This window comes from Chiloscyllium punctatum, chromosome 42 (genome assembly GCF_047496795.1).
Source record: "Chiloscyllium punctatum isolate Juve2018m chromosome 42, sChiPun1.3, whole genome shotgun sequence".
Taxonomy (NCBI): Eukaryota; Metazoa; Chordata; class Chondrichthyes; order Orectolobiformes; family Hemiscylliidae; genus Chiloscyllium; species Chiloscyllium punctatum.
The window spans coordinates 64,256,227-64,268,437 of record NC_092780.1 but is presented as its reverse complement, the minus strand read 5'-3'; positions in this window follow the sequence as shown (position 1 = coordinate 64,268,437).

Genomic DNA, 12,211 nt, shown 5'->3' with positions numbered 1-12,211 from the left:
AATCCAATCCATTGTCCTGGGGGAATTGACAAAATATTTCAATGCACAAATAGATCCATGAATTGGCATTGGGCTGGGTCAATTTGGAAGATATCTTGAAAGAATGGACAAAGAATTTACAACATCAGCCTAAAACCTGACAAAAATTGACACTATTAAAAAAAAAACTTAGATAATCCCAAGGATTTATCATCATTTGGTTTTCAAGTTCTCAATCTTTTATTTTAAATTTTTATTCCAAGTTTCCAAAAAAATAAAATCTACATTTGCCACATTTTAACACCAATGAACTTTATATCCATGCAGTAGGGAGGGAGAATTGTGGATTTCTAGAGTAGAAAAACACACCTGTCACAACAATGCGACAATGTGAAGCCTTGGAAAAACCAACTGATAATGTAATCCATGTTTCCTTGCAATATAGCAAAGAAAGCAATATCAATATTCCAAGGATATTTGCAAAATGGAAGGCTCTTCAAGCAATATGGCAAGGAGGAGATGATGAAGATCAAGATGCTGGTGAGCCTATTTCACAATAACATTAGACATTGGAGGCAAATCAAACTTAAGTGGATGGCATTAATGTCAAGGGTTGAGAGATACTTCAAAGTCAATGGAATTGCCAATGCATAGACAAAGACAATAATTAGTAAGCCCTACAGCTTTATTAATATCCTTCTTCTGCTTTGTAATTTATATCCCCTAGAACAACCATTAGCCATGAAAGATTTATAAGAAGACAGGCTCGTCAGAGATGAACTGCCCCATATGAAACACTTCTACATACCCCCAGCTGGTGCCATGCAGTTACCAATGAGAATTAAATGGCATTAAAAGATAATTGGGAAATTATATGAACATGTTGGTAAATACGGTTGGAAAACATATGTAGAAGCTTGAATAAGAGCAGAGGATAAAAGATGATGGAAGTCAGACATTATGTTCCAGGAAAGGTTTGGTGGTCATTGTCGATGTCACGGGTGTGGTGGAGAAGGTGTGCGATGAAAGTGTGGATGAACAAATATCTTCTCACACAGCTAATGGGATTAACAAGAGGAGTGACTCCATCTTTTTATGGGTTTGTGATGGGTCCTGGAGGAAAGTGGGTGAAGTCAAATGATAAAATTTTGAATCCCCAAGTGATTCACCAGTTTAAAGTCTTCAGCCCTGAGTGTATCATCTTGATTGACTATATCTTTGGATCTTGAACTTTTGCAGATCTTTAATGATTATTGAACTCATGTCAGAATATTTGATAAAGCTCATGTTGGATATTTTGTGTTATAGACATAGTTCGATAGTTTAGATTGTGTGATGTGGTTTGAGATTTCATAGTTAGTAATTTCAGTATGGTGATTTGTTGATATTAATATGGTTGATTGTAATTTAGTTCACTTGTCAGGATGATGGGTAATTTTACAAATGACAGCTTTGGGTATAAGAACTAACTGAGCAGCTTATTGGACCCTCACCTGGCCAATTGTCATGTCAGTTATTATTTTGCCGTCTCTAACATCGAGCTGGCTTCGCGATAGAAGTATCCAGAAAGGGATAATGAGCAACAGTAAAACTCAATGATGGCACTATTTTGTCGTGTTTTAGTACAGAAAGAGGGGAGTGAAGCAGGGAGATTTCTCTCCAACAGTGTTGGATCCCTTGCTTTGCCGCCTTGGAGGAAGCTGATCATGGAGTTATACCTTTCCATGAGGATTAGATTAAATGCTCCACTTTGACCTTCAACAATAAAGTACTAAAGCAACTCAGCAGGGGATAACCAGAAACCTGGAAACAGGTCAATGTTGAGATTGTACTGGCTTGGTCATGAAACATTAAAGACCAAGGAGTTCATTTGACCCCATGTGAATAAAACATTTCTGGATGAGAGTTTGCTCGCTGAGCTGGGACGTTCGTTTTCATTCAGCTCAGTGAGCAAACTTACATCCAGATCCTCAACCTGAGTGAGGAATCTTCTCAAAACTCACCAAACATTAGTACAATTACTGAGATAATTGGTCATTCAGCTGGACTCCTGTTAATTCCATCCCCCAGTAGAGACAGAACTATTCAGGGGTATGGGTGGACCCTTGGGGAGGTCCACAGGAAGCAGGATGAGGGAAAAATTGCAAAAATCTGGGCTAATTTAAAATCAGCCGCACTGACACCTAAAAGGGGAGATTTTTATTTTAAAATTAAGTATATAGTCTGATTTTAAATAGAAACATCTCAAAACATCCAAAATACTTTATCAAATTATTTATAATTTTAGAAAAGGAGGTCTATCATCTTCCCCATTAAACAAACGAGAACCTGGAATCTCCCACCACCAGAGTGGGCCAGGCCTCCTCCCATTTCCGAATGGAAAGGAATTTGGGAAAGTTAGAGCTTCTTCAGATGAAGGTTTTCAAAGAAGTTGAAATATGAGAGAAATCCCAGCACAACCCTCATACATCGGAGCAACAGGAATGCCTGGAACCGTGTACAAATTTGATCATCTGCTATTAACCATAAGATATAGAAGGGAGTTAGAGTCTCGGGCATAAGCCCTTCTTCAGCCCTGAAGGGCTTATGTCAGAAATGTCGATTCTTCTGCTCCCTGGATGCTGCCTGGCCTGCTGTGTTTTTCCAGCATCACATTTTTCAACTCTGGTCTCCAGGATCTACAGTCCTCACTTTCTCCTGGGAGTTAGAGTCTGCCAATTGAGTTAATTTGAAAAGGCAGGGCTTTGGAATTGGTTACTTTAAGGGAGACAAGGTCTCCGATTCATAGACAAACAGCTTTTAAAGGGATCTTCCAAATCAAATCTCAAAAGACTCAATTTATACCCCATGAGAACCACTGACTCAAGGCAGACCATGTTTGAAAAGAGTAATGTTGACATCAAACACCAGTGGAGACTCAAAAGAGTCTTTACAAAATGCCCAGATTAAAAAGCTTAAGATCAGCAAGAAATTACAGCATCACACTGGGAAGTATGGGGGGGGGGCATCTTGGTCAAACCCCAGAGAAAGGGCAAAGAACAGAATGCCAGCTGGGTGGCATTAGAGTTCATCTACAAGGGAGCTATGGAACCATGAACACCCATCAGTTCCCCAATATCCTCCAAAGGGTATATTCCATCTCTGTCCAGTCTGGTAAAGATGGACTCCATTCTCACATCAAAATCGCTAGCAGTCCGATATTGTTGAGGTCAGTTAATGGTCTGAAAAACATGACTCAACATGAACACATCAAGGGTCATCATGACAAGTATATAATTAGATAGATAGGCTTCATTCTCCACATAATACACAACTAGATGTGATCACTGAGCAGTTTGAGCTGAGACTCCAACAACAAACTCAATCCTGAGTGAGTGAGGAAAGTGTTGGTTTATTTTTGTGGTCAAAGGGAGATCAATTAGTTCCAGCTTGTAGGTGGGTTACTGATGGGTGGTGGAGGACACAATGTCCAACATGACCCATGGAGGGCAATTACTGAAACTGCATTTAATAAACTTGGATATTCATGATCTTCAGCTTCCAACTGAGCCAAGACCACAAAGTCAAGCTGTCAACAATCTTCATTTGTGTGGGTTATTATCCTAAGTTCATTGTTCACATGGAATTAATTGGTGCAGAGGTGATCAAGGGATTAAGCTCAGATGTACCTTTTTCTAACATTTCAATTAGGTGGGACTCATCAGAAGACTGGATTAGTTCAACCTCCATGTCTCAGTGTTCAGACTGAATTAAGGAGCTTCACTGTAGATGGCACTATTTTAAATGGAGCCAACATTATGGAGCTGAGCGTTTGGGTATCGATAGCTTTAACTAAACACTGGCTTCAAGCAGAAAGCCAGTCCTAGTTCTGCTTTGTCTCAGTGAGCCTCAGTATAATTAATAGACACCTGGAGCAGTGAGGACCAATGATAAAGGCAGGACCTATTCATTTCAATCACTGATCATTAATTAACCAAAATTTGCAGTGATAGTTCCATAGTTTAATTTTGTGCACCAGTGAGTTATCATTCACTATATTAGCAGAGACAGCAAAAGAAAATAGTATGCAAATTCCCTGCTCTTCAAGAAGCCTAACGATATGGACAGGTCAGCCAGACAGTCTGAATTCTGCATCAATCCAGCCCCCTTTCCCAGTTACTCCATCCCCTGCTTTTCCAGCACCACTCTAATCTAGACTCTGATCTAGTCCCTGCCATTTCACCCTCTGTTCCAGTGAAGGAGCCTCTGATCAATTCCTTCTGGAGCCTGGAGCCTGGAGCCTGGAGCCTGGAGCCAGGCTGGTTGTGGTTTCCACCCCCCCCTCCGATGGTGCACACTCCAGAATCAGTTTGGTGCTGATTGTCAATTGTGGGTCAGTTTGTGTTTGGTTCCAGTGAGGGACAAGTCGGTGGAAACAACCATTTCTCAGAGATTAGCAGCTCTTCCCTACAATCCTGACTCCATCTTACAGTACAGTCTTTTACTTTCATAAAGCAATTCCTTTCCTCTCCTGATGGAGAGGACTTTTTTCACTGGGAATTGGAGGATTGTTCAGAATGCAGAGGGACAGGAAAGGAGAAACATGATTTGGAGTAGACCCCAGCTGTTGGCCAGGAACAAGCTGCTCCAACACCTTCCACTGGTTTCCCAGACTGAGGAAGGGCCTGAACATTTTCTTTGATGCTCAAACCCACATTGAGAAGGTTTCTTTCCCCCCCCCTCAAAGAGAAAGCTAGACTTGTATATGTTAGCAATCCCACCCCACCTCTCTGTACTAGCTCTCTTTGTTTTCAATCTCTCACTGAGTGATTGCTCAGCTGAAGCAGCTAAGGGGCTGATTCGCAGCTTATTAAAAGATCCTGTGGGTCAGGAGCTGCCCTTTCAGTTTGGGAGGCTGTGTGGACAGACACTACTCTGTAGCTGTGAGGGATAAAGTGACCCTGAGTGGATAGAACAGACAAAAAAGCTATGTAAAGAGAGAACCTTGCAAAAGTGTAAATTCCAGAATATAGAAGATAGCTGAGATAGAATTACTTCAAAAAATTTCAGAAAATGAATCAGAAGTGATTTTCCATTTGTGTATGTTTGCTACTTGTCAATTATTACCTCATGGTTTTTCTCAGCCCCACATTAAATTGTTCCAAAGTGCAAAATTTAAAAGCTCCCTGCATATATTTTATTGACGTTAGACTGACTGTTCTTTAAAAGTAGAGATGGCTAAACCCTTTAACTATAAACAGGACTAACATTACCATCCCCTGCTTGTCTGGTAACCCCCTTCCCAAGAAGGATTGAATGTTTCAGACTGACCTTTATGCAATTTCTCCAAATTCCCTCAGCAACCCTCTTACATCCCACCCAGACAGGCTCACTGTTTTAGTTTATTGGGGACAGAAAGCGCTGGATTGGAAGAGGTTAATTGGACTTGGTTGTTCAGTGATTCTGACTGATCTCAGTCTCCATGGATCCTATCTGTGTCACTGCAGGGTTTCTGACTTTTATTAATAAGGAGGTTCCTTTTAATGCATTACCCCACAGGATCAGCAGGAACATCACCTTCCAGCAGCAACAGGCCTCTGGACAGAGGGAAAGGAGAGATTGGAATCTGAGAATCGATTGGAATTTATAACAATGGACAAAGGATTCGACTCAGCTCTCTATTAGAATGGTGGGTCAGATACACACTGCAGGTTATTCAAGTCGGTTACTATCCCATCCTGGCTATTCTTGGTGTCCCTGGTAAGTCTCTCTGACTAGTTATTGACTTGATGACCCATATTTAAGTGTTATTGTTCCTGTCCTTGACATTTTGTGAAGTCTGTATCCAGTTGCTTCATTTCCAATGACAAACCCCTTCCCTGACCAAAGGCTAAGGTTGAAGCAGAATGGTCACAACCTTGGGTTCTCGTGTTCACAAAGCTGATTCCAACCCCCTTCACCTCTCCATCCCAATCCCCCAATAACCACATCTGTTATGTCACCAATCTCCATCTTTTCCTGAGTCTGTCTGCTCAATAAATACACACCAAACACTTCCTCAAGTCTGTGAAAAGACAAAAGAGGTGGTAAAGTGAGACTTTGTTCGATTGAATAGGACACTGAGGGAAACAAGGAAATAGAGACTTTGAACACGTACTTTGGATCTGTCTTACAGTTGGGATACAGCAAGTAACTCAAGAACAGTTGAAAATAAGTGGAAAAAAGGAAGGAGAAAAGTTTAAACCAGCATGGTCATGAGACAAATGTATGAGGCAAACAACAGAATTAAATGCTGTCAAGTGCCATTTACCTGCCAACCACATTTTAAGATCTTCTGTAATCCAATGTCTCATGTTGTTTATGTTGGGAATTGGTTTAGCTCAGTTACTGGATGGTTGGTTTACAGAGCAGTGTGGGTTCAATTCCCATCACCACTTTGATTTTTCTATGAAAGGCTCTCCTTCTGAACCTTTTCCCTTGCCTATGTTCTGGTGGGCCTCAGAAGCGACTGGTGGGAATTTAACCTCTCTTTAATGAGAGAGCAGCTCCTATGGTCTGGTAAGATTATGGCAACACAACAATATTTTTATGGTAAGCTTATCTGTACTGCTCATCAATAAACATCAGATCATTTACAAAGCTCACCTTAAGATTCAAATAGTTTGAGAGTCGGCTGTGGATCAGCCAAACTGAAAACTTAAATGGACTCAAATTTACTGCAGAAATAAATTGAATAATGTTTCAAATGCTAAACCCTTTGGAGCTTGGGTCATTCAGACATTGACATATAGAAGATAGCGGGTTTTGATGGGACAGATACAGACGTTCTGTTCCATTCCAAGATTGACACGTTGGCAATTTTTATATGCATTGGCATCACCTGTGCATGGTCTCACCCATTCGGTCTGTGATCTTCAGTTGCCCCGTTAGGCTTACTCTCACTCTGGTGGCTGGTCTTGGTTTTATTCTGCCACACTCTTTATTCAGCCGTCTCTCTCTACTCTAATCTCATTGGTGTTCTCAGGCCAGCTCCGTTGCTGCTCTTTACCCCCATTCATCTCTTTACTGCAGTTGGAATGAAAATATCAGCTTCGCGGTGACCTTTATCCAATATTCTATAACATCCTTACGTTCTATTCCATCCCTAATTATAAAGTGAAAATTATAATTGCTTTCTTTGTACCTGTGATAGGATTATTTGCTTGAGAGATTAACATTCAATCATTTCAATATATCTCCAGGCTTGGTAACACATGAAAAACACAGTAATTCATGAGCCAACCCAATACCTCTGATCCAACCTGATGAATAACCCTTGTTTAATTCCCTTACAGTTAAAATACTAACGATTGTGATACTGTCTCAGGGTAAGTGTGGTCCCTTAATGCGTTCCATACAACCTGGTGGCCATGGCAGTAGCTGATCTCCTGGTTATCATCCTTGATCTGATATTGAAGCACATTCCAATTGTTTATGAGGAGCAGTTTGTTTTCCTGGAGACCATCCCAGTGTGTAATATCCACGCCATCCTGCTTTATGCAGCCACTGACTGTTCCGTCTGGTTCACTGGCACTTTCACCTTTGATCGGTTTATGGCCATTAGTTGCCAGAAGCTGAAAAGTAAATATTGCACCAAAAAAACTGTAGCCATGATTATGGGAGCAGTGACTGTGCTGAGCGTATTAAGAATATTTTCTGGTACTTTATGTTAATGGGTCGATATTCACTGAGGAATGATCCTTGGTTTTGTGATGTAACACTCATGACTCTGTTTTCTCGAATCTGGGTAACAATAGAGTTTCTCCATCATATTCTCACCCCAGCTGTCCCATTTGTCCTGATTTTGCTGCTGAATGTTTTCACCGTGAGACACATTTTACTGAGCAGCAGAGCTCGCAGGAGACTCAGGACTCCCAGCAGTGGCCAGGGTTCCAGAGACACACAGACGGAGAATCGAAGGAAGTCCATTATTTTACTGTTTGTTATCTCAGCAAATTTCATCCTATTATGGGCAACATTCATGCTGTTTTCTATCTGTAGGCGAATGTGGTTACTGGGCTATCACTCTGTATATATACATGGTTTTGTACAGGAATGTGGCTTCATGCTGCAGCTCCTGAGTTGCTGCACAAACCCTTGTATTTATGCTGTTACTCAAGCCAAGTTCAGGGAACAGCTGAAAAATGCACTGAAATATCCCTTCACATCAATTGTTAAATCTACTGGATGATCAGAATAACCCATTGTAGAGAGTATCCAGCGTTCTCTCATTATATTCCATCTTTCCAAGAGGGACCAGGCTGTTGCTGTGATGACAAGGTATAGATGGTCTATTTGCCCTCCCTGGGAATAATGTTATGGACCAGAACAGACCCCCTTGAAAGGTAACCTAGGCCCTAAATTTTTCTTCTTTAAAACGTAGATGTAGTGTCATGTTCCAGATGCAATGCGATTGGTCAAACTGCTTGACATGAAGCAAAATGCAATTTATTCAAACACCACAGATAAAATACAACAAAAGAAAAGGAACATAGAATAACAACTCTATTGGAAAACTTAATTAGTAATTGTTACTGGATTTATTAACTGTTCCAATATACTAACAACCTATAAACACACCCTTTGTTAAAAAGGCAAATTCAGAAAACAGACTTTCTCACCTGCAACCCAACAGCAGAGAATAAAAATCAAGCATAACTCAGTAGCATGAGGAGACATTTCCTGCTGCTTCCAGGCCTGTCGAGACTCCAATAGCAACTACTGAAAGTGAACTAAAATTCTGTGACAACTTGACCGCACCCATTCAGGCTGCTTCTATTGTTCCAACTTAACATCCTTCAGAGGCCTTTGTTTTTTTTAATGTTCCCATAGACTGCTCTGTACCTGTTGCCCAATATCTCTGTAGAAGAAACCAGGACAAAACCCACCTCTTAAAATCACAGCCTTGTCACAATAGTACGATCAATGTGGGGCCTGTTCCTGATGGCGATGAGATGGAAGGACATGGTTTCTCGGATTTCCTACTCCTAAATGACTCCTACCTGCCAACAGAAAAGCCTGAGGACCCTCTGATTGTTCATTAAACAGTAGCATCATTAATCTCCACCCAGCATTGCTCCCTTCCCCAGGGGCTAAACTTATTTCCTCATTGAACAGCTTCTCTTTTACCTCATTTCACTGCCACCAACTGAAGGGGAATGCAATGTGTCCCCCACAATGACCCCAGCTTTTTTTTTATTGGTTATGTTGAGTTTTTCTTGATCTAATTCTGCGAGGCCCCCTCCCTCAACTCGATTTTTTGTCAGTACATTGATGGCTAGATCAGTGCACTTCATGGTCACATGGATTGGATCATTTCAGTCACCGTTTCCAGTTTTGATCCTTCTCCCCTTCAACAGGTCCATTTCCAAATCCTCCCTTCTCTTCTTCAACTTCTCTTTCAATTTCTGGGGATAAGCAGCCAATGAATACTCGTTATGAGCTGACTGACTGCCCCAGTGAGCTCAACCACCCATCCTCAGACTGCTCTTTCTGTAAGGATTCATTCCATTCTGAGTTTATTGGTGTACCTCATATCTGTTGGGAGAGCATAGCCTTCCACATTTGAAGGTCCTTTCACTTGTTTCTTGTATGAGAATTCTCTCACACTCCCCCAACCCCATGATTGATAAGACCCCTGACAGTGTAAGAACCCTTCCCCTCCCTCTTTGTTGTTTTCCTCCCTCCCTCCTCCACACAATGCATTATCACCTGCCCCAAAGGGAGAAGGGCCTGTTCACCGGAGGGACAGGGGATCGAGAGTGGGGTTCGTACCTGTGGTGATGGAGGATTGGGAGTGGGGCCTGTGCAGCAGACGGGTGGGTAATGGGGTGATAGAAGATTGGTTGTCGGCCAAGTTCCCATGGTGACTGGACAATGGGCAGATCCTAATGTCCATTCACACTTTCAATAATATTGACCCATTGGAGCAGGGAGAGGGCATGAGGGGTATGTGCAACAAACACACACGAGACATAGATGGCCTTTCCCCAGAGGAAAGAGAAGGAGTGGGAAAACCTTTTGGGATTGGGACTGGGATTCCACCCATCCAGAGGCACGTGGTTCAGCAGTTTGCCTCAGGCCCTGAGTGTGTAACACATGGGGATCTCTCTCCAGCTGAGCTCCTGGCCATCCAGTTCATCTCAGATTGACTGGACACCTCTGTTCTTTATTTGGAATATTTAGTTCTGAGTCTGTGTCAGGGGCATTAGTATCATTTTAAAATGATCAGGGTCCACACCGTGACTGGGAAATGAACAGGACTCAATGTCACAAATCAATTCCACACAGAGCTCCCACTTTCTAATAAAGCCAGTCAGCTCCATGTCTTCAACCCCTCTCTTTATTTAATGGTCAGGGTTGGGATGTCACCTGGGTGTAAGGATCCTGATGTCTGAACCGAATTGGGAGGGGGAGACTGAGCCCAAACCTCCTGGCAGTGAGACTGGGAGTGGGATATACATGCGAGTGAGTGAGCGAGGGAGTGACAACAGGTTTTATTGAGGAAACTGATTTCCAGAGGTGACAGCACGGGGAGGATTTTATAGTTTCTGGAGTCCTACAGCCCAGACTCCAATTCCATGCATTCAGATGTCACTATAACAAAGCTCCATCTCCACACACACACACACACACACACACACACACACACACACACACGATAAACAGATTAAAAAAAAAGTCCAATTCCCTTCCCTTTACACCTCCCCTGGGTTCTTCAATCCTAATGTTTTTTACCATGACCATACAGTCATTAACACTGAACTGGTTTATTCTGATCCCCACACTGCTCATCAGTCTATTTTGGTCAAGGGTCAAATCTCCCACTGTGTGCTTCAGTCTCATTTGGAACAAAGACCCCACACTCAGACTCCAGTAAATAAATGACTTGAATGATTTCCTTCTCAAAAATTATATTCTGAAAGAGCAAACCCTGCCCAGAATCCCTTGGAGCTGGTCACTGCCATCTTTAATGACCATTCTTTTCCTGCCAATTTCACCTTCTGTTACCCACTCTCTCTCAAAGCTGGGTTGGAGTGTCTGGAGGGGAAGGTGATCACTTGCACACTGAACCAATGGCTGCACCTTCTATGTCTGCCAAGTAAAGGCTGTTTAAAGTTGTACAGAGAGCTCTGTTCTTGATGACTATGATTCTTCATTAAGCAGTGTCCAGTGTCACTAAATTTACTTGTGGACAAGTCCAGCAATGGAAGTGACCTTTTGGGGGTTATCCATGGGATCATAGAGAGATGGGGTTCAGATCAGGAGTGTAACAGTTGACAGATCTCACCTGCCTCCAGAAAGAAACAGCACCGGCCCCCTTCCTCCAGAACTACCCCATGCGGCTGAATTGGAGACTTTGCCCATGACTGCAGGGCTCGCCAAACCCCATCATGGTCACAAGGAATTTGGCAATACCCCCCTGTACTGAGCTGTGTGGGTGACAGTCACAGTGGCTCAACCCCCCACTCCACGACCCCCCCCCACCCCACGTAGTGATTGGGACCAGGTGGATCTGGTGGACTATGAGCTCCTTGATGAGGGATGTTAATCTGGGCCAAATCAGGAAGCCCTGGCTGACCAGGATTACCCAGGGATTGAGAATCTCCTCAGTTCAGGAACCTGACTCGGAGCTCGCTGGTCACAGCCAGTGTACTCTGTCCAAGTAAATCAAGGGGGACATGGTGACAGGGTCTGGGGGATCAGGTCCCAGATCGGGATGGATTTGGATCGATGTAAACAGACTTGGGGATTACTGTCCGAGACCGTAAAATAAACCTTCAGTGGAAAGATACGGTGAGTTTTGGTGACTTGTGGTTGGTCAAATCAAAACCTGGGGAAAATGGCTTTTAACGTTGCAAAAAACGTTCTGGGTTTGAACAAACTTCCCAAATTTGCTGAGGAAGTTTAGAAAGATGGTAATAAAGAGAAACTTTCAGGATTAGCAGACAGGCTAAAATTTCCAAATTACCAAAATTCAACAATATAGATGTAGAAGCCTTTTTGAATTATTTTGAATAACCGGTGAGGCAGATGACTGGGCCAGAGACTGTGGGGGTAATGGTCGTTCCCCCCCAATGGTAGTTGGTAGGTGGGGCGAGTGAGGTGTTTGCAGTGCTGTCAGGTGGGGGTGTGAAGAGATTGTGAAGATGGTAAACAGGCTCTCGAGTGGCTACAAATGGATTTCAGAAACATAGAGGCAGCAGGTCAGCAA